The sequence below is a fragment of the Molossus molossus genome, unplaced genomic scaffold (genome assembly GCF_014108415.1).
Source record: "Molossus molossus isolate mMolMol1 unplaced genomic scaffold, mMolMol1.p scaffold_m16_p_3, whole genome shotgun sequence".
Lineage (NCBI taxonomy): Eukaryota > Metazoa > Chordata > Mammalia > Chiroptera > Molossidae > Molossus > Molossus molossus.
The window spans coordinates 81847569-81874156 of NW_023425366.1; the positions used below are offsets into that span (position 1 = coordinate 81847569).

General features: G+C 39.1%; 1 long non-coding RNA gene across 2 annotated transcripts in view; it reads left to right on the top strand.

Moving 5' to 3' along the window:
• LOC118642839 overlaps nt 1-20621 on the top strand; it is a 44882-nt gene extending 24261 nt beyond the window's left edge. The window contains exons 2-3 of one of the 2 annotated variants that reach the window (XR_004961807.1): nt 2960-3166; nt 20516-20621. This is a non-coding gene — a long non-coding RNA (uncharacterized LOC118642839). Of the gene's footprint in view, nt 1-2959; nt 3167-5567; nt 5679-20515 lie in introns of those variants that run through there. The other variant, XR_004961806.1, reaches the window with a different exon arrangement.
• The last annotated feature ends 5967 nt before the right edge of the window (nt 20622-26588 follow it).

A 26588-nucleotide genomic window follows, 5' to 3' on the forward strand; every position in this document is an offset into this window, starting at 1 on the left:
TTTTTTTTTAATCTTCACCCGAGGAAATTTTTCTATTTATCTTTAGTTAGAGCGGGAGGGAGAGAGGGAGGAACAGAGAGAGAGAAACATTGATGTGAGAGAGACACATCGACTGGTTGCCACCCACACAACCCCAATCGGGGCCAGGGACAAACTGCAACTGAAATACATGCCCTTAGCGGGAACTGAACCTGAGTCTCTCTGGTCCACGGGCGGACACTCTGACCACTGAGCCAAACCAGCCAGGGCAGTGATATGTTTTGAAACTGAACCTGAGATATTAGATCACTTGACACATGGTAATAAGTTGGGTACAAATGCTGACATGTCCTGCCCATCTTCAATGCAAGCACCAAGCTCTAACATGGGACAAAAGATGGTGAATCTGTAGTCATTGGCTCCTCTGGATCCCAGATGCCTCTGTTCATGCATATTGCTGAGAACACTAAAACTCAGATGCACCTTCTTGAGGAACAAGGGAAGCTTAGGGGAATTGCATCTGTATACGATATCATAAATCCTTTGATTCTGCAGGTATTCTTGCAGCATTTGTTTGGTTGCTCAGTGGTAAAACACAATGAAAGTAATGAAGCTCAAGACCAAGTCATTGTTTTCACCACTTTGTGTACACTGAACCATCTCTGGGCTGGCTTATCTCCTAGACTGTCCACAGAGGTGGAGAATTCATTACCACAAAGCTGTGATTTTCACCACTAGCCAAGGGTCCAGAAGGTCCATCTAATTGTGAGGATGAGGAAGTAAAATTGACTGTACAGAAAACCTGACAGTCTCCACAGTTACTCTTTTTGGAGCTTTCTCTGTGGACCATTCTTAATGCTCTTAGAATGTTATCCTTAAACCTAGGTCCCATTATGAAGAGATCAGTAAATTTTTCTAAAAATATTAATATTTATAAAATAAGGGGGCATGGGGTTCAGCTTCTAGTTATGGCAGGATGAAGATGATGGTTATTCCTTTCTACAGAAGTAAGTACAAAAATAGGTGAAATTGGCAAAAATAACTATTTAAGGGCAGTAGAAATTTACCAAAGGCAGATAAAGTGAGAAGTTATCTTCGTAAGTGAAAGAATGTTGGGTAAGAACAACAAGCTCAGATGGCATCTGTCTGGGCCTCTTTTCTTTTCTTTATTATTATTTTTTAATTAATTTATTTTTTATTAATTTTTGTTACAGATGTTTCTCCTTCTCTCCCCTCGGATTCCCCCCTCCCCCTCCCTCTGGGCCTCTTTTCATAGCCCCAGGGATGCCAGACAAACCACAGGATGTTCAGTTAAGTTGAATTTCAGATAAATAACAAGTAATATAAGTATAAGTATGTAAAATGTTGCATGGGAGATGCCCTAAAAAATTACTCATTATCTGAATTTCAAATTTAACTGGCAATCTTGTATTCTTATTTTTTTTTGCTAAAGCAGGCAGCCTCCCCTCTATGCCTACCCGTTCTCTACCCCAACAGGGGGGTCAGTGAAGAGTGTGGGGCTGGATGAGAAAACCAGTGGCTTTGCTGCCAGGGGGATGAGTATGATTTGGGTGGGAGGTGAGGGTGAAAACCTGTGGCCTTGTCAGCTGAGAGTGTTGAACTTTGTTGAGAACAGAAAAAATAATTTGTTTTACTAATCTGAGGTTTCAATTCTTGTTGGGGTGAATTTTAGGCCAGCCAGAAACGTAATAGAGAGATTTTAGAAATGAGATCAACTTTTCAAACATCCCTGGCTGAGTGGAAAGTGACACAGATTCATGGAGGAGTCTTGAGAGAGCTGAGGGGAAAATAAATCCCAAAGATGACCTAACTGATTAAAAATTTGAATACATTCCCAGCCTACACCCTTATCAACCAGCAGAAGGTGTGAGATTTATGGGTTAAATATATTTGCATGCAACCTCTGTTCAAAGTACCGATTGAGCCTTAAGCTATGTAGACACAGGGGAAACCACTAAGAAGCTGGGGTAAAAAATTAAAAATGAAAGTTAAATAATCTGTCCAGAGACATCAGTGACCACACACCACAGGGGAGATAGATTTTAAAGTTGAAGTCCAGGCAAGTTACAGAGAAAAGAAAAACTTTTTTCTTTCAGAAAAATGAAACAAAATTAGAGTTGTTACAATATGTTATCTAAAATGTCCAAATTTCAACCAAAAATTATGAGACATACAAGGAAACCGGGAAATGTGATCAATACTCAGGAAAAAAAAGCAGTTAGTAAAAACTGACTCTACTTGGGCCCAAGGACCTTAAAGCAACTTTTATAAATATGTTTAAAAAATTAAAGAAAAATTTGTTTATTTATTATTATTATTGTTGTTATTATTTTTAATCCTCACCTGAGGATGTTTTTTCCATTGATTTTTATAGAGAGTGGAAGGGAGGGGGAGGGAGAGAGAGAGAGAGAGAAAACCATCAATATAAGAGAGATATATCAATTGGTTGCCTCCCAACTGGGGCCAGGGATCAATTCCGCAACCCAGTATGTGCCCGTGATGGGGAATCAAACACACAGTGCACTGGCAGATGCTCTAACCATTTAGCCATGCTGGCCAGGGCCAATTCTGTTTATTTTTAAAAACTGGCAATGACAGGAAATAAAAAATCTCCATAGAGAATGAAAATTATAAAACATATAAAAACAAAAGGTAATCTAACATTGAAAAGTTAAATAACCAAATTAAAAATTTAGTTGATGGCCTCAACAGCATATATAAGATGGCAGAAAAAAGAATAACTGATTCTGAAGATAGAAATGATCCAATTCAAAGAACTGAGGGAAAAAATGGGTGGGAAGAACTGAGCCTCAGAGAGCTGTGGGATAATGGTAAGATAAGTCTCAACATAACTGTATGGAGTCATAGAGGGAGAGAAGAGAGAAAAAGGGACAGAATAGATTTGAAGAAACAGTGGTTGAAAACTTCCACAAATTTGATAAAAACCTATATTCTACAGATTCCAAAGCTCAATGAACTCCAAGAAGAATAAACACAAAGAGAAATACAACTAGTCACATCACAGTATAACTGCTGAAACACAAAGAACAAGTCTTGAAAGCAGCAAGAGAAAAATGACTCATCATTTACAGAGAAACAACTTATGAAAATGTATTGAAGTCAAGAAGGCCATGGAATTACCAGTTAAATGCAGAAAGAAAAAACAGTAAGTGTCATTTAATAATTCTATATTCAACACAACTATTCTTCAAAAAATGAGAGTGAAATAAAGACATTCCCCGATAAACAAAAATGGAGAGTATACCTACCATATAAGAAATGCTAATGGAAGTCTTTCAGGATGAAATAAAATGATAATAGGCAGTAATTTGGATCCACCAGAAGAAATGAAGAACACAAGAAATGACAAGGATGTGAGTCAATATAAAAGAGACTATATATGTTTCTTCTCTTTTCTTTTTCTAATTTCTTTAAACACATACTGTTGTTTAAAAAATAAATGTAAGACTGTATTCAATTTATAACACATGTAGATTTAATGTATATGATGACAACTGAATAAAAGATAGGGGAGGAAATGGAGCTACATTGCATCAAATTTGCTATATTTTGTCAAAATTAAGTCAGTGTTAACATAAAGTAGATTGTGATGAGTTAATGATGCATAGTAATTCCTATATACACAACTAATTAAAAAAAAACTAAGAAAAGCTTTAAAAATCAATAGAGGAATTAAAATAGTATACTAGAAAATGTATATTTTAACACAAAGTATGACAGTAAAAAGGAACAGGGTAAATAGGACACAAGTTATATAGAAAACAATTGTAAAATGGCAGACATAAGTCCAGCTACATCAATAATTATATTAATAGGCAGAGATCGTTTATTAATTATGTTAATATCCAGAGACTGGATAAAAAAGTAAGCTCCTACTATGTGCTACAAGAGATGTACATTTGTTCAAGATAAAAAATTGGTTGAAAGTAAAGGCATGGAAAAGATACACCTTGCCAACAGTAGCCATAAGAGAGCTAGAGTAGCTATTTTGATTGCAGACAAAATCGTCTTTATAACAAAGAATATTACTATAAACAATGAAGAACATTTTTAATGACAAAAGGTAACTACATCAGGAAGATATGACACTTAAAAATTATTATACATCTAATAACAGAGTCTCTGAATATGTGAAGCGACAAGATGGAATTAAAAGGCAGACTCGACAGTTTGGTAATTGTAGTTGGAGGTGTCGATGTTCCTAAAGTAGTCAATAGAACTACTAGATGAAAAATCAATACGAATATGGAAGAAAATCACTGTCAAACAGCTTGACCCATCTGACATTTATACAATACATCCAACAGTAGCAGAATATACATTTTTGTTGTATCTCATCATTTTTTATTGAAAACTGAACATTTTTTAAAAGAACAGTAGAGCCTGAGGTAAATAGGATTTATGCTTGGTTATGGGCATACCTCTTCTCAGTGTTTCATGAAGGGGGGATTGAGCCAATCTAGCTTTCATTTAAGTTGATTTTAGGTCTTGTTGCTATAATTTTCATTAATGCATCATGGTCTCCAGCCTCCCTATGGATGGACTGCTGCTGCCTTGTACTAAATGTGAACCCCAGGGTGCTGGAGGATTTTTTCTCAGTGTTCCTCATTCATCCTCAGTTTTAAGCAAACTTGAATGTTTGTGCCACAAAAGGGTCTGTGTTCATATCCTTCCTAGTCTGTATACTACTGCTATTGATTATTTGGTGGGAGGCTAAATGTACAGGTGAGGTGGGGCTCTTAGTTCTCTTGGTCCAGCTTCAGTTAGCCATATTCTAGGCACTTGGATCTCAGGAGTGGAGCTTTTCAAAACCATTCCCGTTCTCCATATGGCAGTCAAGTACTGCCTAGTATCTGTGGAGAATTTCAGGCAGGAAAGAGTTCCCAGCTCCTCTTCCAGTGGTAGCTGACCACTGCTTTGTGTCGGCACAGAAGCCTGGACAGTAGGGGGTCTCCTGGCCCTCAGCGACAGCAGCTTTTGCTTTACTTCTCCTGAAGCAGCAGTGGACCTTTGCTTGAGATGAGTGACAGGTGGGTTGCCCTGTTCTTCGGCAGCCAACCCCCAGTGGTAGATTGCTAGCCTTTGCTACACCCAATGCACGGTTGGTGGTGGAGATGAGGTGGGGGGTGTTTCCTCACTCTGCTCTCAGAGTTTTCCTTTGCCTGGCTGGACTGGGTTGGGGGGGGGGGCGATTTTCTGTGCCTCAGCAGATGGTATTGGCTTCTATCCCTGAGTAGAGGCCATGGACTATTGCCTGGGCTCTGGGAGTGGAAGCAGTTTCTGCCCCTCCCCCAGGGCTTATAGTACTTGACTTCCATTTCCAGAAGGGTCTGCCTTCAAGAAGGAAAGTTGTGGGGCTTTGTGTGCCTTGCACTGAGGGGTGGTGGTGGGGAGACAGGTGGAAAGAAGCTGAGTGAGCGCAGACTTCCTTGTGTTGGAACAAACAGGAATTAAATATCACTCTAGCCCACACTTGGCCTTTAGGAACTTCTTAAATGTTGATCTATTTTCCACTTACCCTCTTTTGTTGTGGTTGCCTCTTAAAGCTGTGCTTTGTACCAGGTGATGGAAGCAGTTCATGCATTTGGCCTCTCCCCAGAGGGCCTGTGACCTGAAATTCAGTTCACCTTGTGTTGCTGCCTCAGCTCTCTGATAGACTCAAGGCAAGTCATGTTTTACTTATTCAGCTTTTTCTTGCTTTTAGGTGAAAGTCACATTCTTTTACAGCTTTCTGCATCTAAGGCAGTGGTTCTCAACCTTCCTAATGCCACGACCCTTTAATACAGTCCTCATGTTGTATGTGGGCGTGTCTGCATGTGGGCAGACCCGCCTGGAGATGGATAGAGGAGCAGTGTCTCCGTTCCTAAGACCATCAGAAATATGTGTTTTCCGATGGTCTTAGGTGACCCGGGTGAAAGGGTCATTTGAGCCCCAAAGGGGTCGTGACCCACATACTGAAAACTGCTGATCTAAGGGGAAGAGACACAGAAACTTCCTTTAGTTAGTCTTTCCCATTTCTGAATTTCTTATTGGGTTTCCTGTTCCACAAAAAGGGAGCAACTCTTCATCCTTTTTGGGAGAAGATTGCATTAGGGCTCAGTGCACCTGACAAGAAACTGAAGATCTGTCCTTAGGAGTTGAGTGAAGAAAAAAATCTTCTAAAGTTTGTATTCTCAAGTTTAAAATTTTAGTGTTTCAATACTAAATAGTTAAACAATTGCTTTTAAAAATGGAGGTCATGAAAAATTAGAGACATGATTACACATTTTGACTGACTTTTGCTTTGAATAATTTATGATTTTTAATAGTTACTTAATTTATACCCCCTCATATTACATAGAATATATGTTTTTTAAATGTTACAACTTTCTGTATGACTTAGATATATGCACTCTAAGCGTTTGGAAAAGAGCGGATTAAACAGCATTTGGAAGAGACTGACTTTGGCCAGTAGAGGGAATTTTACTTGATCTGAATATCAAATGACTTTAAAAATGAAATAAAAAGTTTCAGTTTTCCCACTTTTAAATTCTCTTGGCATGATGATTAAAAGAAAATCAAGAAGAGTGCATTGAGTGGGATGATGTAATGTGAGATGCCAAGAACACGGATGACTTAAGACGAATAAAAATAGGACTCTGCTTTGAGGTAGAGTGATTCAAATGTGGAGAAAAGTGTCTCTCATTTTGATGAGAGAGACATTTTGGGTTATATTTCTCTTAATAAAGAATGGGTTAGATTTAGAAGCCCGTATTTCATCTGGGAAAAGAGCCCTGCCTAGCAATAAAGCAAGCAATTCACATGAACTCTGATCCATTTGTAAAGCTTTAAATGTCTGGAGAAATAATGGTAAACCAACCAACAAGCAAAGAAACTCACAAAATTAATCCTAAGAAGGAAATATTTGGTTTAAATGCCCCAAAGACTTTGTGAATATCTGAAGCTCCATAGCATAGTCCAGCTATGCAAATATATATATATATTTTACAAAACCAACTTGCCAAAGCTTTAGTTCTTCAGTTTTTATGGGTGAGGCCAAGTTATATCTGCATGAGACTCTATCCTGATAATAACTATTTAAAGTTGCACTTTGAGAATTTATTTAGATATCGAATAAACACAGTCTTTGCACAGGATCTTATTTTAAAAATCATATGTCTTCTCTACTCCCTAGGTTTTATAGAATCATCTAATAAGCCTACATACAAATTCTAGGATCCTCCTACAAGGGGATTATAAATGCTTTTTGGTGATGTAAAAATTATATAAAATTCAAATTTTGATGTCCATCAATAAATTTTTATTAGAACACAGCCACCTCATTTGTTTACCTGTCATCTATGTCAAAGGCAAAGCTGAGTAGTCATCACAGAAACTACAAGGCCCACAAAATGTAAAATATTAATTCTAGTTCTTTACTGAGTCTGCTGACCCTTGCTATGGATCAATGTCTCAAACTTTATTGTACATACCAGTAACCCAGGGATATTATTAAAATGTAGATTCTAATAATCTGATAAGTGGTATTTGGATAAGTGGTTAGATGAAAAAGCCTGAGAAAGAGATGCAACCTTCACTATCTTCTCTTCTGGAGGTCACAGGCATTTTCCTTCTCACTTCTGGTGGTTTCTGTTTCCTATTGGTCAATTGGACCTAGAGGAATATGCTTCAGCCAGACAGATCAAGGTGAGCATGGCCACAGTGGAAAGAAAGTAGCATGTGTGATCCCCTTTGTCAGCCCAGCTACTGGAGAGGCTGAGGCAGGACAGAGTGGGGTGGCCTGGAGGGGGCAGTGTGTGGAGGGAGCCATAGCCTACCCTGAAACATGTCCTCCCCTGCTCAGTATGGCGTCTTCCCTACCCTTCCCCTACTTGGTCTAAAATTTCCATCGTTGAATTCACGCAGTTATAGGATTCCTTTTGGTCTCTGTTTCATTCATCCAGGCTCACATGGTGAGACCCTCTGGCTCTCGTCCTGCCTCCCTGGCTTCTCTTGATTTTTCCTCCTGTCTTTTCCCTGTTTTCTTCTTTATATGCTCTTCCCAGGCATTGTCACCTGTTTCCATGGCTTCTACACTATTTTTATACTGACAACTTCCAAGATATTTCTTGTCTGGGCTTTCTTCTGAGTGTTTGTCTGCTTGAGGTTTCCACTTGGATATATCACAGCCAATTCAAATTTTTTTTATCCTCACCCGAGGACATTTTTGCATTTATCTTCAGATAGAGCAGGAAGGAGAGAGGGAGTAAGAGAGAGAGAGAGAGAGAGAGAGAGAGAAATATCGATGCAAGAGAGACACTTCGACTGGTTGCCACCTGCATAACCCCAACCGGGACCGGGGACTAACTGCATCCGAGGTACGTGCCCTTAGCGGGAACCAAACCCGGGACCCTCTGGTCTAAGGGCCTATGCTCTAACTGCTGAGCCAAATCAGCCAGGGCCAATTCAAATTTAATAGTCCCCCAAATGAGCTCATGATCATTAGCTGAAGACTACTTGTCCTCCAGTAATCTCTAATAGTAAGTAATGAGCACCTCAGACTCAGAGGCCTGGGAGTTGGCTTGGCTTCTCTCTTTCTTAACCTCCATGAACTATTGTTATGACCACCTCCTAAATATCTCTGGAATCCATCCACTTCTTTCCTTTCTCACTGTCACCATTTTAATCCCTGTCTATATCATTTGTCCCCTGCTTTTTCAGTAGCTTTCTGTTGAATTCCCTATATCTAATTTTGCCACACTAAAAATCACTTGTCCTGAGTAATCTAAATGGATAAAAATATGATCATACCCCACTTTCCTAGGATAAGGTCTAAACTGCTTGATTGTCCACAGGTCCTGCATACCTGGACCCCCATCCCATGTCTCTGGTCCGTCTTGTTACTTATTCCTTCACTTCCTATGTTCCTGCCATGTTAGATTAAAAAAAAAAAAGTTCTTTTTCAGCCAAATATTTCAAACACAACACTGCCTATAATTCTTCTGCCCATCACAAAATACCTTCTATTTCTTGCCTTAAAATTCATTTCCTCTGGGAAGCCTTCTCCGAGTTTCCAGGGGAAGCAGATGTTCTGGGCATGTGCTCACATAGCATCCAGCGCTTGCTCAGGGTCCCCATCAGACGCAAGCTCTGTGAGGTCAGGGATGCTGTCTTTTCCTCCATTATCCTAAGTACCTCGTGGAAGGCCTGCCATCCATACCTATCTGTGAATAAATTAAAAAATATAGGCAACCAGTTTGATTTTGATGCAAATATTTAAAATTCATAGAATAATTTCTAATTTTACTACCTTTAGATATCCATTCAAATCACTAGTATTACTATGTCCCTCCGTGGGGCTTAAATGCTTCCCATGTAAGCACTGTGTAAAGCAGGGGTGTGTGAGAAATTCCCATCTGGAGATAAGCATCCTGCTTAGACACGTGAGGTGTTCAGGCTCAAGGGAAGAACAACATGGTAAGAGACTTTTCAGACTCATGTGCCCTTTCCCTGGTTGAGTAAACAAGTCCCCAACTCTAGTCACCCTTTTAAATGAGGCACTGAGACAACATTCATCCTCCAGCAACAATTCCATGACATTAAATTTCCCTTTAAGGATTTTTGGGGTTCATTTATTTTCAGGTGTCAGAGACTTTGCCTCAACTTTAATAATGCTTGAAATTCCATTCTCATGGAATACAGTGGTAAGGGGGGCAATTTATTGAGAATTTATTGTGGTAGTAAATATTTATAATAATATTACTAGGTTCCAGGGACTGTTCTAATCATTTTATAGTTATCAACTCATGAAATTCTTATTTAACCATATAAGATATGTACCATAATTAACTCCATTTTCAGATGAGGAAATTGAAGTTAAGAAACTTGCTTAGGGGCACATGGCTATTATGTAGAGTAGCCTGGATTTGAAAATTTTACTGAGAAGTAACTTATTTTCCTTATTGTAGGCTTACACTACAGAGTGACGAGAGATTTGCCATCCTCATGTCCCCCGGGGCCTACCTCCCCATCCCGGGCTAGGCTGCCTCTCCTCCTGCGCTGAGGTCCTCGTCTCTGTCTCACCCCGCCTCAATACCCCACGTCTTATAGTTCACAGTCGGCGTGTTCCAGGGTGAAAGTAGAATGCTCTGACCCAGAGGCAGGCCAAGGGGCATGAGCATGGATTTGTTTTTGAAGGCTTTTAGCCTACTTCGAAGATTAACGTAGATTTGTTGTTGGTGGTGGAGTGTGTGTGTATGGGGGAGAATGGGCTTCGTACTCTGAGGGTTGAAGGGAAAATCTGTCAGGAGAGTTGTGAGGATTCCCCCAGTGGGAATGAAAGAGTTTGGGGTCTTTGAACACTTAATGCCACTGAGATGGGAGGCACAGTGGCTGCATGGCATGCCCACCAAGAGTGAAGACAAAGGGTCCCCATGGCCAAACTTGGCTTGGAGGGAGTAGAGTTGCTAGAAGAGACCCCCACCTTTAAATGGGTCCTGGCTTGGGCAGGTGACCATCAAGTCTGAGGAACAAGCCTTTCCCTGTGAGCCAGCATTCTATAAAACCTGGGCTGCTAAATGATACAAGTGTGTGGATGGAGACCTGAACGTCAACTGGCATATTTGTCTTCCAGCCCATCATGGTGGGTCGGGCCTGGAGTAGACACAATTTAGTTGTGTCTACACATTTACAATAAAGCCTGATATTATGTGCATCTTGAGTGTCCTGGAACCTGCCCTTGTTTCAGTAGGCCTTGGTCACTCCCATCTCACATGTTAGCCCAGATAAAAATCTCAGCCTTGATTAAAAAAAAAAAGTGGCTAGCTCGTAATTACTGAATAAGCTTACATAGGTTATTATATAGGTTATTACAGAGAAGAAGAGCTTATAAAATCCTGGGAAAGCAGTCTTTGAAGAATCAGACTTTCTGTACAGTGATTACATATCTAGACTCTAGAGTTATTGCTGAAGGTAACACTATTTTTTCAAAGGCAGTAGTTTCTAAACTTAGTTTGAAATAATCATAAATAAAGTTAGAAGCACCACCTTTGAATTTACCTGTAATACAACAGAATGTGATATGAACAACTGTGAAATCTTATTTTTATTTAGCTTTATCCAGCCCACATGTAATTTCCATCAGCCTGAGAATGTTCTCTGTGTAATTTCCTGGTGTCAAGTTATCTTAGATCAATGATAAATATACCTTTTAAAAGATGTCTAGAGGACAGTCAAGCAGCCTTCAGTATAGCACATTAAAAAGACAGTTTTTTCATAAGGAAAATTTAAGTAATAGATTTTAAAGATTACTTGAGGTCTTGGTGTTTTATCTGTTGAATCTCTTCATGTGAATGTGAAATCCTTAACATATTTATGAAGTATAATTTTCAAAGAGGTAATATCATGATTCCCAGGCAAAAGTAAAATGACTGTGTATCATTGACATTTTTTAAGTCATTACTTAATGAAGGTACCCATTAGAGTTGATACTGGTTGAAAGAACATTTAAGAAACTAGGACATTTATAGGCAACTTAATAAAGAAATACTAGGATAAATTGCTGAGTTAGTTTTAAAACTGCGTTTTTTAAAATTCTCACCCAAAGATATTTTTCCATTGATTTTTTTTTTTTATTCCTCGCCTGAGAATATTTTTCCATTTTTTTCAGACAGAGTGGGAGGGAGGGAGGGAGAGGGGGAGGGGAGAGAGAGAGAGAGAGAGAGAGAGAGAGAGAAAGAGACACATTCATGTTCATGTTTGGTTGGTTGGATACATTGATTGGTTGCCTCCCGCACAACCCTGACCAGGGCAGGGGACCAAACCACAACTGAGGTATGTGCCCTTGACCAGAATCAAACCTGCCACTCTTTGGTACCCGGGCCAACACTCTGACCACTGAGCCAAACCAGCCAGAGCTCTGTTGATTTTTAGACAGAGTTGAAGGGAGAGAAGGAGGGAGAAGAGAGAGAAACATTGATGTGAGAGACACATCGATTGGTCGTCTCCCACAAGACCCTGACTGGAGCTGGGGATCAAACCTTCAACCCAAGTACATGGAATCAAACCTGCGACCCTTTGGTCCTCAGGCTGACGCTCCAACCACTAAGCCAAACCTGCTAGGGCATAAAACTGTTCAATGTATAGCAGGAGTTATCTGTTCAACTGAACAGAAATATACACGTTAACAAGTGAGTTCACTAAGTCTAGGACCTTTAATCAGTAGTAAACAGCTTCCTATTTATAATTCTTAGGCTGCCATTACCCCCATATGATTCTGTAGGTATGTGCTATGTGCTGTGCACCCTTCTTGCCTTATTTTCAATTTTAGATAAATTTTTGACATATTGTTTCAAAAGGAGTATTGATTCAGGTTATTTCTGCAACTATAGAGCCTTTCTGTGACCTGTAGAGGTGACCCATCCCTGTATACTTTCCTGGCCTCCCTAGCTGGGCTACTGCCTACACAGTTTGGGGAACAAGGCTGCTTCCTTGGCCACAGAACAGGGCAATGCTGCCCTTAGCCTCATTAGTGGGCACCTTCACAAACACTGCAGCTTCCCAAGGGGTTCTCGAGTCTCACTTGAGTAAACAGATGAATCACATAAGCACAGAGCCTCAAGCTCCTAGTTTTGAGTGAGTTTCCAACTATTTCAAAGTGAAGAGCAAATGGGGACCTTTCCAGAAGGCTTATTAAATAAACACTAATTCTATAGCTTAGGGGTCAGGAGCCCAGGCACTGGATTCAGAGTTCACCATTGACCAACTCCTTATTCACTCTGTTGTTTTGGCCATCTATTTGGTCTCTCAGAGCCTCAGTCTTTTTATGCAGGTTATTGTGAGGGTTATAAAAGAGAATGCATGAAAATGCTCATTTTGGTGCTTTGGACACAGCTGTTGTTCAGTAATAAAAAATAAGTAATAAATTATGATTGTTGATTTTAGGTTAGATACCATGCTAGGTAGGTCTTGGATATATTGAGGTGGCATGGTCCTATACCTGAAGATAAGTGTGTGTGCGTGTGTGTGTGTGTGTGTGTGTGTGTGTGTGAGAGAGAGAGAGAGAGAGAGAGAGAGAGAGATATCTAATAAATAATAATTATTATTGTGCTATAGTGTTTATTGCTATCATAGAGGATCCATAAAGGGCCCTGGACATGTAGATGACAAAGCTATCAACTGTGCCTAGCAGAGGGGTGGTATATTGGAGAATGTACCAGATGACCTTCAGAAAGGGCTTTGGAGAGTGGAAACAGGGTCCTATATTGGGTCAGCAAAGTTTTTCTGTCAAGGGTCAGATACTGAATATTTTAGGCCTTGTGGGCCATACCATCTCCATCACAACTACTTATCTCTGCCTTTTCAGCACAAAATCGGCCATGGACAATGCATAAGTAAAATGGGTGTGGCTGTGCTCCAATCAAACTTGATTTACAAAATCAGGTGGTATGTAAATATGGCCTGAGGGCTATAGTTTGTCATCTTGGAGCCCAGAAGATGAACTAAAGAGTATATCCTGTTTTCTGGAGGTCAGGGGTGGGGGCAGAATGAAGTTGTTTTGTGATCTGATGGTGAAGCTCTCACGTGGGAGACTGACAGAAGTGGGAGTAGGAATTTTCATGACCTTGAATTTCAGGTGAGGAAGTTTCTGGCAATGCTCTCAAATAACCTTGGATTGTCAAGAGTGGAGCAACCGCTAGGGCCACAGGCATGGAAGGGCAGTACCCCGGAAGACGTATCCTGGGGCCTGATGGAAGAAGGGTTTGCTATCCTTGGGTCTGTTGGAGGGGCTGAATGTTATTCAAGAGTTGAGAAGTGGATCAAAGGCAAAGAACTGGGAGCATTACTCGAGCATCAGAGCTGGGATGACCATTAGGAGGCAAAACCCACAGAAGGGTGTGGAAAGAGCAGCCAGAAGGGTGGTGGGAACTACTGGAGGCATGTCCTGGAGAGGCAGGTGCAGGGGTGAGGTAGTGAATGCTGAGCTGAGAGCCCAATGAGGCAGTTCTTTAGCTGGATATGGTGCCCTTTGCCTAGAGGTAGGGGTTGGTGGGATGTTATCATTGCTATGGTCCTAGGGTGCTGTAAATTAGGTGGCCATATACTTTATTGCCCAAACTGGGATACATTTGAGAGTTGAAGGTGTCTATTAAGAAAAATTATCCAAAACTTGGAAATAAAGCAAGAGAATGATTGTATGTCATTTCAGAATTATACTGGGGCATTATTTATCAGTCCTGCCTATGGATTATTTCTAGAAGGATATACCTTTGTTTGAACCCATGCACTGTGAAGTCTACTTTGTAGACTTCTGTCTAGTAGAAAGATTACCCCAAGATGTATTGTTTAATTCCTCTTACGGTATTAACCAGTTTTATATCTCAACTAGTAAACTCACTTTAGCATCTCTTTTCTAATTTCTTTATTATCTCAGTGGCCCCTCATTAATTAATAATTTGAGTAAAATATTTGACACACATTCATTTTATATTTGGATGTCATCTTTTAACTTTTTTAACTTTATGCTTTGATAAGGTATAATTATTCATCACGGAAAACAAGGTTAAACCAGGACTGTCCTGGGATAAAAAGACAGCATGGTCAACCCTAAGTATAAGAAATGTTGGAAGGAATTCGGAATATTAACCCTGGAGAAGATAGGATGTAAGATGGCAGGGGATTTGAGTGACAAATTGTCATGTTTTTTGTCTATTATGAAACCTTAAGAGATGAGGAGATAGTCTGCATGTAGGTGTCAGAAAGGCAGGAGAGCAGTTGGCCCTATCGTGGTTCTTTGGGTTCTGGAGCAGTCTAAGAGCAAGGCCCTGTGCAGGTCTCCAGTCGCCCTGTGCTCTGCTTCAGTCACTTGTCACTACTAGGAACTGGGAGCTGAAGGATGGTGTGGCTGTGGAAACGAACCCTGCCAAAGAAACTCTGGGGAATTAGGCATCTTACCCTTGTGGCACAGGTTGGAATTCAGACTTTGGTTTCTAAATTTTCAGGCCAGAGCTCGTCCCCTCACATTTCAGCGAAATCCCTTCCATTTGTTTTACATGGTTGAATTTGCGTAAGTATGTCAGTGCCATGCTATGTATCACATTCTGCACTCACCAAATGTTGTTAATGTATTTCCTAGCACTGATGCAATTTATGTAGTTGACATTCTTTTTTTTTTTTAAATTGTTTTTCTTTATTGATGTTAGAGAGAGAGAAAGGAAGGGAGAGGGAGAGATAGAAAACATTGATTGGCCCCCTCCTGCATGCCCCCCTCTGGGGATCAGGCCCACAACCTGGGCATGTGCCCTGCCCGGGAATTGAACCAGTGACCTCTTGGTGCCATGGGTTGATGCTCAACCACTGAGCCGCACCGGCCAGGCTGTAGTTGACATTCTTAATGACTAAATTAGATGAATCATGTTGAGCCATCATATACACAGTCATTACAAGTAAGGGACATTTTACTTGTAAAAGGAAGTACTTATAAAAATATGAAATATTACTATAACACTAGAATATCAAATTATAACACTAGAATATTCATAATTTATACATACCTATACATATATATGTACATGTACAGGTGTATATAAATACATTAAATTGTAGAACTATTAGAATTGTAAATCCAGATTTTAAATGAATAAGAAACTTAAAACAAGTTCTTCAGCAGAAAGTGTTATATATTGGTTTAAACCATTTAAACATGCCCAGGGAGATATATCGTTCCTCCTTATAATAGTTTTCAGTTTGACTTTAAGGAAAAACAATTAAAAATAGCTCAGTAAATCCTGAAAGGACTCTATTTTATGGATGATCGCATCACTAAATAAGAAACCATTCCCTGTGAAATAATCTAATTGAATTCCTGATGGCATGGGTCAGCTTTATTGTTCTTCAAAAGAAAACTACATTTAAGATAGAGTGGAGCTTCAAATGGTTATTAAGCTCTCAAATATTTTTGCTTTTTTTTATATAGTGGGCATAAAACATTTGGAAAACTAATAATAAAATGTTTATGAACTCAGACTAATAACAACATACATTAAAATCTTTGAAGTGATAGATTAGTAGAGTCTAATTCACTTTCTCTCTGACCAACCAGAAATTGTATCCTTAACCCTTTTCAATATGTTCAATACCATCCTGCTTTTTAAATTGTTACTGGTTCACTTCAACTGCCCCAGTGCTTTAGGGTTCATCCTTTTTTACTATGAGACATAAAAGACATAAATAGAATCAGTTCTCAAACCTTTTCAAAAAACTGTTATCACCTTCTCTTTGAAAGTGGACACATTGAGGACAGAGAATTGGTGATGAATAAAATAATGAAAATAGTACAAAATTTTATGCATGATGGATCTATTAAAGGGTTTGTTCTTTGATAGGATTCATGGTGTATAAAATGAAAGCATCCAGAATTATAGATCCTTCTCCTGCAGGGACCGAGAAAGGACTTGCGTTTTCGGATCAGTTTTCAGTTCAGAAGGAGGATGCTCATCTCCTACCAGCAGGTCGAAGTCTAGGCTCTTTGAGTCACTAGTTTAAAGCAACAGAACTGCTCTCAGTGTCAGACTTGTTCAGTACAGAAAAGAAATGACTGAAGTGAGACTGGAAGGCAGTTGCTGTGGCAGAAGGACAGTGAAAATTTCAGGGACACAGATGGAAAGCCTATGATAAAAGACTGCAAATGAAGACAGTGTTGAAGATTTGGTTCTTAAATATTGATGGGCCTGAATGGTTTTCTGTTTATCTTGTGAAGTCTTATCTGTGCCTGTGTATTCCGGGGAAGAGAGGACAGGCATGGAGAGGAGGTAGATGAAAGAAGAGTTGAGGAGAAGATAAGGAATTTCCTGGGAGACAATCAGATCATTTATCAATAATGAAAATTTTGTCTTCTCTTCTATGCATTTTACACTCCCCCCGATCTTATTTCAGAGGTAAATAACAGTACAGTGAGCATATTTCCCCCTTAATCCTTGATAAAGAAATGCCTTTGAGTTTTTACCATTAAGTGAAAAACAATTGCTTTGGCCTCACAGTAAATATTCCTTATTAAATTAAGTGATCATTGTTTATGCAGTCATTTGATAATCATTTATTGAATGCTTCCAACATTATAAGTACTCTATGAGGTGCTTGAAATATTCTTCTGAGTCTAGTTTATTAAAAGGTTTTAAATGTATTATTGCTCTAAACAAGAACTGAATACTGAGTTTTATCAAATATCTTTCCTGTACTTGTTTCAAAGACAGAGTTTTCCTTTTTCAAAAGTTCCAGTATGACCTGGCTGGTGTGGCTTAGTGGTTGAGCATTGACCCATGCACTAAGAGGTCGGCAATTTGATTCCTGGTCAGGGCACATGCGCAGGCTGTGGGCCAAATCCCCAGTGGGGGGCATGCAGGAGATGACCAATTGATGTTCTCTCTCATCGATGTTTATCTCTTTCTCCCTCTCACTTCCTCTCTCTAAAATCAATAAAATCAATCAATAAATAAAAGCTCCAATATGTGATAAATTAGATTAATAGATCTCATATTAAGTCACTCTTATATTCTTATAATTACATTTGTTTGGCTATTTGAAAAAAATGTTGTCCTGCCCTAGCTGGTGTGGCTCATTTGGTTGAATGTTGTCCTGTGCACCTAAAGTTTGCTGGTTGCAAATACCCAGGTTTTGGGCTTGAACTCTGGTCAGGTTAGTGTTTTTGGGAGGCAGCCGATCAACTGATAGATGTTTCTCTCTCGCATTGATGTTTCTCTCTGTCTCTCTCCCTTTCCCTTCCTTTCTCTCTAAAAATCAATAAAAATATATTTTAAAAATTCTGTTCTGGATTTGACTTGGTATATTTTTACTTGGGCTTACTGAATTTTGTAAATTATAAAATTATAAGTATGCCAACTTTATGTTGGATTATCAAACCCATATTTAAAAAGCAACTGACTATAGTTTTCTTTTTCATATTATTTTGTCAGATTTTGTATCAGGAACTTGCTCATTTCATAAGATTCATTGAGGAGTTTTCACTTTTTCTATGAATAATTTTTAAGGCAAGGGCATTATCGGTTCTTTGAAGAATCAAAGAGCTTACCTATAAAATTGAGTCTAGTCTCTCTTTGTGGAGATAATTTTACGACATCCCTTTAACATTTCTTTATTGTTATTGATATGTCTTTTTCAGGCAATTTTGGTAATTTCTGAATTTCTAGACAATTATTCAGTTCAGTAAAAATGTTTATTTGCCCTTTGCATCTGGCTTGGGGGCAAAGAAAGGAGAATTTAAGAGTCATTTAGTAGGCCAGGCCTAGAAATGGGGTATATTATTCATACCAGTTGGGTTAAATATTTTATTAGATTTTATTTTGGATTTGATGCTCAATGCATTAATTATTATTACTGCTGATATTATAGAATATTTACAAATAATGGGATTACAGTATCTGCAAGTTGGCTTCCCCTTTCCCCAGCCCACTTAACATATCATGGGTGCTTTCTTTCTTAGTTCATGTACAGCAGTGTTTCATTTGAAGCCCGATACAGATAATTCTTTGTTGTGAGGGGCCGTCCTGTGATTATCAGCATCCCTGGCCTCTCCCTGCGAGGTGTCAATAGCACACCCCTCCCCAGCTGTGACAACCAAAAATGTGTCCAGATAGATGGGCCCTGGGGGAAGAGACAGATTGCCCCTGGTTGAGCATCAATGGTGCAGAATTGTTCCATTCTATTTTAAGCAGCTGCATAGAACTTTATTGTTAAATGTACTGTAATTAATTAAGAATCTACTGATGAATCTGTAATTTCTTTCTAATTTTTTCCACTATTACAAATATGTTGAAAAAAATATTCTTTTACTCTGTGTAAGTATTTCTATGGGATAGTACTAAAATTGTTAGATAAAATATATGCGATTTTCATTTTCATATTGCCAATTTTTACTTTGATATTGCCAAATATCATCAGAAGAGGTTATCCCAGCCCTTTGGGTGGCTCAGTTGGTTGGAGCATCAGCCTGTACACCAAAAGGTTTCAGGTTTGATTTCCTGTCAGGGCACACACTTAGGTTGTGGGTTCGATCCCCAGTTGGGCATGTGCAGAAGGCAACAATCTATGTTTCTCTCTCATATTGATATTTCTCTCTCTCTCTCTAAAAAATTCTGAACATGTCCTTGGGTGAGGATAAGAAATTAAAAAAAAAATTATCCCAATAAACACATCAGTCAAGTCTTTTATGTTTTTTTCCTTATCCTCTCTCTAAAATAGATTATCAATCTTTTGGATTTTAGTTCATCTTGTTGTTTTAGTTTACATTTCTTTGCTTAATATATGTTCATCAAAACTTTGCTTTTTGTGATACATCTGTAGTGCTTTCTGCCCCTTTTATTTTATTATTATTTTTTTAGATAGAGTGGGAGGGAGAGAGAGGAAGAGAGAGAGAGAGAAACATCAACGTGAAAGGGACACATCAAGTGGCTGCCTCCCTCATGATACAACCAGAGTCAAGGACAAACTGCAACTGAGGTACGTGCTCTTAGCAAGAACCGAACCCAGATCTCTCTGGACCGCAGGCCGATGCTCTAACCGCTGAGGCAAACTGGCCAGGGCACTTTCTGCCCCTTTTAATATTGAGTTATTAATCTGCTTATATTTGGTTTGTAAACATTACTCTCATTTGTTGAATTTTTTTCTTCACCATGTTCTTTGTCTTTTACTTTTGTTACTGAATTTATTTTCATATAGATAATTTTAATTTTTCTGTGGTCAAATTGATATCAGTCCTTAATTACTTCCATGCCATGCTAAGAAAGACTACGCACACCTTGAATTAATAATATTTACTTATTTTCTTATAGTCGTACTTTTTCATTTTTATTATTTACATTTAAATCTTTGATCCCTCTGGAATTTATGCAAAAAATTGTTATATAAAAATAAGCTTAATTTTTTTCCTCAAGAGGTTACCTCATTTCTCCATAACATTCATATAATAGTTTGTCCTTTCTTTCTATTCAAAATGTCACCTTTATCATATGCTAAATTCATAGCTACCTATTCTCCATTTACCTATTTATTTAAAATGCTATTCTGTTTTAATTACTAAATTTTTATAGTAAATTTTGATATTTGGTAGGAAATTTCTCTTTTGTTCTTTTTCAAAATTGACAAGAGTATTCTTGCACATTTACTCTCCTCTATGATATTTGGCATCCATATTTGTGTGTGTTTCATGAAAAGTCCTGTTGGGTTTTTATTTGGAGTGCACCAGTTTTATATATTATTTGGGGGAGAATTAAAAGGACTGCTATATTCCTTTTCCTACCATTAGCATGATTTATCTCTCCATTTATTCAGGTCTTATTTGAAGGCCTCCAGTAAATTTTTTCTTCAGTAGTTTTTGTTTAGTTGATTCTACCTCTCGCAGGCTACTGACTTTCTTTAAACCACTGGTTATCCTTAGTTGTACATGTATCTCCATGATGATTAGAATGGGCAGCTGATGTTTATATGTTGTACTGTTTCATAGGTGGACTTCCCTTTGGTGCATGAGGAAGGCCCCCTGTCATTGCCAAATGAAGGTGACTTTACAGGTGGAGATGGGTAGAAGTGTACCTCAGTGTGTTTCACTACCGGGAAGAGCCGGGTCAGGCTCTAACATCCATAATAGGTTAGTCAAGTACCACTTGCCCTTTGTGTAGATTTGGGAAGCCGTTCTCGGCGTTCTGGCTGAGGGCAGGTGCTGCAGACAGCCGTGCTGTACACACCAGGCAGAGGATGGACTGCCTGGCTCAGCTCAAAGGCGATTCTCTACTTAATTACCTTACATGCTGCCCCACAGTCCCTCTAGCTTCTGTTCCTGCCAATTCTGAGCCTGGAGCCTTTTTGGCAGGAATGACCCCCACCTCTTCTAAAGCTTATCCTGTGCTTATTTTGAGTTTGGTTTATCTGGCATTATGATCTAGTCTGCTTTTGATCTTCTAGAAGGCCATCCCATTTCTCATAAAAAACAGTTCTTAATTCACTATTGCTGTCACTTATATTTATTAGTATGGATTTACTGTCATTTTAATGAAATTTGTATGTGTCTGAGCATATGTTTGATTGGGGAGGGAGCATCTAAATCAAAAATCTGGAATTTAGAAAAATTTTATTTTCTAACATGCTACCTTTCTTTTATAAGAAAGTAATGGAGTTTTGTATATTGCATATGAACTGTCCACCTTTCTGAACTTTCTTTTTATTTCTAATGACTTTATCGGTTCATTTCTTTGTGATTTAGAAGTTGCTTTCCACTCATTTAATCATTTTGATCTGCAGACTCAAGACTTTCTTCTTGGGAACATTTTCTTCTGAAATTGCTTCTGCCTCATCTATCTGTTGCCCCTTTCTGGAAAAAAGCATGTACATATAAATACATACACATGATTTGTATATTCTATTATTATTTTTATCTTTTCCCATTCTTAGTTCTGGAGACACAGCAGACGCTTATTGAAAAAAAATGTATATACAATTTAGTTATGCCAGCACCTTTTCCAAAGTAGCAATTCCTGTAAAGTCTTGACTGGTTTTCATAATGAATAAAATCCTAAACATGTAGGTAACTGATTGCTAGGTGATTTGGAAATGCCAAAATAGTACTACTTTTCACCATTCTTTTCTTTTCCTCTCCATCATATTCACTTAAAAGTAATTTACTGTTTCAGTTATTCAGTCTTCTCAGTTTTCTCAAAAGGAAGCCAAGAGGATATTGATTCACTAAACAGACACTTGTAAGGTTTTTAGAAGAGGAAAAACGGGGCAGAGTAGACCCATCTCTTCTCTAATCCCACGATTACATGAGCCTCTGCCAGACCAGTCTGCATATATGAAGTACTTTATTGCAGGGTTAGACATACCCCAAAAGGTCGCGCATGGTAGGAAGGACAATAGTTGAAGTGTTAATTAGCCCCCAAATTCCTTTTTATTGCACAAGGGAGGGTATTTTCCGGCTTTTGGCTTTCATATGCTAAGTATGCTCTTGCCCGTTTCTTCCTTTACTGACCTCACCTCCCTCGTACATGATCCTCTCCCACAACACACATATTTTTTAGTTTATCAACTTTAACATCCCCCAGGAAACAAGCCTTTCCGCCTTGACGTGACCTCTGCTGTGTTTAGCTGGATGGCACAGGAGGAGCATGGGTGTTTGTATCTGGGCAGCTGTGCAGAAGCCTGAGGTCATGGGCTCTGGTTCCAGGAGGGAGAGGGTGTTCTCCCATCCCACTCATTGCTGCTTCATCCCCACGGTCAGTCATGTGTCATTCAGGGTCCAGGTAGGCACACAGCAGGATGCCAAATATTTTAACAGAAAAAAAATCACGTGAGGAATTGGTTTTGGAGAACTGAAAGGCAGTGAAGGATCCGTGAAGTAAGAAACAAATACAAGGCAATAAAGGATTAGTGATGTATGATCAGAGACAGAAACTGCAGGAAGCTGCTGCCAGCCCTGGGGCCAGAGAAAATGGAAGAGGATGAGGTTAACAGGACCCCACAGGTTGGCAGCTGGGGCACTGCAGAGCTGGGACTGGGAACTCGAAGAAGGGGAGCTGCCTGTCTGATGATGATATCTCTGAGGGAGTGCGTTGCAGCTAGCCCTGGGAGTGTGCAAACAAGCTGAAAATGGAACCAGCTGCTACTAAAACCAACTGCTATGGCTGCTATAAAGAACCATTGCCAGAGCAAGGTAGAACAGAGAGGACAAAGTCCTTGGTCTCTCCTCCAGCTTCACCCTCTTCCTCTAGTGACCTCTGCTGGCGGAACTTAACAGGAAGCCGCTGGCACAGGAGAAACGTTTGCAGAGTCCCAGCTATAACATCACAAAGCTGAGGAGGAAAGGGAGGCTTTGGAGGTGAGAGACACCAGTTAATGTCCTGCACAGTGAAAGTCACTGAGGGTCAGATGTGAAGCGGGCAAATATTAAGGTAAATATTTACATTAATCAGAGGCACACTAGCTAATCCCATGTCATGGAAACGATATTTATGGGCAAGGATGGACAAATAGAACAATGCAACAGATAGAGTTCAGAAACAGACATGCACATATACAGTTACTTGATTTGCCATAAAGGTGCCTTTGCAGTTCAGTGGATAAAAGATCACTTTATAATAAATGGTGCTGGATAAAGTGGTATTTATTTGGGAAAAAATGAATCTTGAAATTGACCTTATATCATGCATAAAAATTAATTCAAGGTGGATCATAGAGCTGAATGTGAATAATAAAACTTCTAGCAAAGGAAAATGACCATAGAGTAGGCAAGACTTCTTGAACAAGGCACAAAAAGTACTAAGCCATAAAAGAAAGGAGAAAAAGATAAATTGGATTTCATTAAAAGTAAGAATCTCTGTTCATCAAAAGACATAAGAGAGTAAGCAGGCAAGCTGCAGATGGGGGAAGATATTAATACATACATTTGTGTGTGTGTGTGCATGTGTGTATGTGTGTATAGGACAAAGGACTCATATCCAGTGTATATAGATATTAAACACCTATACATCAACAAGAATAAGACATAGAACTAAAATTAAAACCACAATGAGAAAATACTATAAACCCAGTAGGATGGCTGAAATTAAAATACTCAAGGTGTTGGTGAGATTGTAGAGCAGCCTAAGCTGCTGATTGGTTCAACCACTTTGGAAAACTATTTCTTGATATCTAGCAAAGCTAAACATACTCCTGTCTTATGATCCAGCAATTTTACTTCCAGGTATATATCCAAGTGAATTCAGTGTATATATCCGTCATATGGCATATAAAAGAGCATGGTCTTCAGCTTTATTCATAGTAGTCCCAAACTGAAACAGGACAAGTGACCAACAATATACTACAATTTGCTTTTGCAAAATCAAATTAAAGTGGAATATTATGTAGCAATAAAAAGAAAAAACTGATATATATATATATATATATATATATATATATATACAGTAGCAAGAATAAATCTCAAAAACATTTTGTTGAATAGTGCAACCAGGCACAAAAGTATATATACTGTGTGAGTTCACATGCATGAATTTAAGGACAGTTAAATATAACTGATAATGACAATGAAAGTCAGAATAGTGGTTATTGTTGAGGTGGGTACTGCACTGGGAAGAGGCACGAGGGAATTTTCTGGAGTGACTGAAATGTTTTATGTTTTGATCTGGGTGCTGGTTACCTAGGTTGCACACAAAAGTGAATATTTATCTAGCTGCACAGTTAAGAATGTGCATTTTACAGTGTATAAATCATACCTTAATGAAGAAAAAATGCCCTAAAAAAGGAAAGAATATTTTTTCTTTTTTTTTTTATCCTCACCCAAGGACATTTTTCCATCTTCCGTTCAGGTAGAGTGAGAGGGGGAGGAAGAGAGAGAGAGAGAGAAACATCGACGTGAAAGGGACACATCAAGTGGCTGCCACCCACACGATACAACCAGAGCCAAGGACAAACTGCAACCGAGGCACATGCCCTTAGTGGGAACCGAACCCGGGTCTCTCTCGACTGCAGGCCAACGCTCTAACCGCTGAGCCAAACCAGCCAGGGCAAGAATATTTCTTTTGTTAGCATGTTTTTGGAGCTTTAGGAACAATAGGTTCCCATAATTGTGCTGAGAAGTATTTGGCTCCTTACTGCCCTGCTGAAGGCCAAGCATCAAGCAAAACAAAATAAAACAAAACAGAAATCATAATGCCTATGAGACTGACTTTTTGTGTCCTGTGAGGAATGGCATCGATTTCAAATGGAATTCTTTTCATTTTATGACTCTTTTTGAGACAGCAAGGGGATGGGGAGTTTGTTCATTATACCTTAATATACATCGAAAGATGAAAAAGAATCATCCACAAAGATCTTCCAGCACATGGAGGACAAAGTGCTTTGGAGAAGTAGCAGGGAGACGTGAATGAAGCCATACACAGAGCACAGTGCTGAAGGGCACAGGTGTGCAGTCAGAGTACCTGCATACAGAAAGCACTTGATACGTTTTAGCTGCTCCTATTCGAATCTTAGGATATTTGATAAAGCCAACAGCATCTTTGAGCAACTGGTGAAAAATTGTCTGGACACACACACACACATATGCACCACAAGAAGAGAGCTCTCTTTGTATTAACCTGACGAGCCATTCCTATGAGAGATCACTTCTGCAGGATTTCTGGGGGTGATAAATAGCTTGTTTGTGTCCCTAATTCTTGTCAGCAAGGAGCCCAGAGGAGAGTCAAGACCTTTTGTCGGAGAAATCATGGGCATTCTGCCAGGCAAAGTCAGGTACCCTAGGGAAAAGGTGATTCTAACTGAAGTACAATTAAAGGAGCAACAGGACCAGAATGACCATCATTTGGAAGTGAAGGGAAGATCAGGGAGAGTGAATGAAGATGAATGGTATAATGCTAACCCAGAGCTAAGTTTCTAGCATTGCCTGAATAATACATAAACTTGTAATTAAGATTTAAGATGATGCCCTGTGGGAAATGTTCTTTTGGGCCAGAAGAATTCAATATTTCTTGTGGTCATTAAAGGCAAGATGATAAATCATCTTTTCATTCTCTTTTGGAAGTAGGAGAGTGGTAACTTAAGCCATGAAGAAAGAGCTGAGATCTTTAGAGGGAAGTACGAAGGCTGATGGGGGTGGTGTCAGAAGGCTAGAAATTTCTGGCTCACAGGAGTCTTGGTTAGTCCCATCAGCCGAAATCTGTGTCAAAACCCAGAAGGGCTGTGACTTCTGGGTGTGATTGTTGGATGGAGGGTATGGAGAGAACTGACTTGGAGTTTTGAACTTACAGTTTTTCTTATGAGAAGTTGGCCTACCAATCTGTATTTTTTGAGTTTAGATTTTTAGGCTTGAGATCTTTTAGTGAAATATAGCTTGAGACTGGTCAAGCTCTCTGGGCTGTGTTCTGTGAAATACTGTGTGTGGCCCCTGGGAGGATGCCATTCACAACAGTGGGAAGGTACAGAGTGAAGTGCAGAGCAATGGAGATTGGAGTTGGAAAAATGAACCAGCTTACTTAGTACTTTTATATACAAGGAGCTAGAGTACGTTGTCCAAAGCCACACAGCCATTTACTGGCAGGGCTAGAACTCTACTGCCGATTTCCTGACTCTGCACCTAGGGTCCTGTCCATTTTGCACAATGCTGCACAAAGGGGTGATTTTCATCAGAGACACTGCTCAGTGAAGAAATCATCATTTTGTCAGCAAAAGGTATTTTCTGGTGCTTTTTTACTTCTAATAGATGATGATATTGTGCATGGATCAGGAGAATTATAGACACATTTTTTTTTAAAGGCTGTAGCATTAGGGAATAGAATTGTATTGACTTCAACAAGCTATGAGATATAGTTTTATTATATCATCAATAAAAAAGAACATGGCAAGCTTTCTTCAGTTTTGTCTGAAAGGTCTTTATATTACCCTCATTCTTTTTAATTGAATTTATTGGAGTGACATTAGTTAATAAAGTTATATAGGTTTCAGGTATACAATTCTGTAATACATCATCTGTGTATTGTACATTATTGTGTGTTCACCACTCCAAGTCAAGTCTCCTAACATCACCATTTATACCC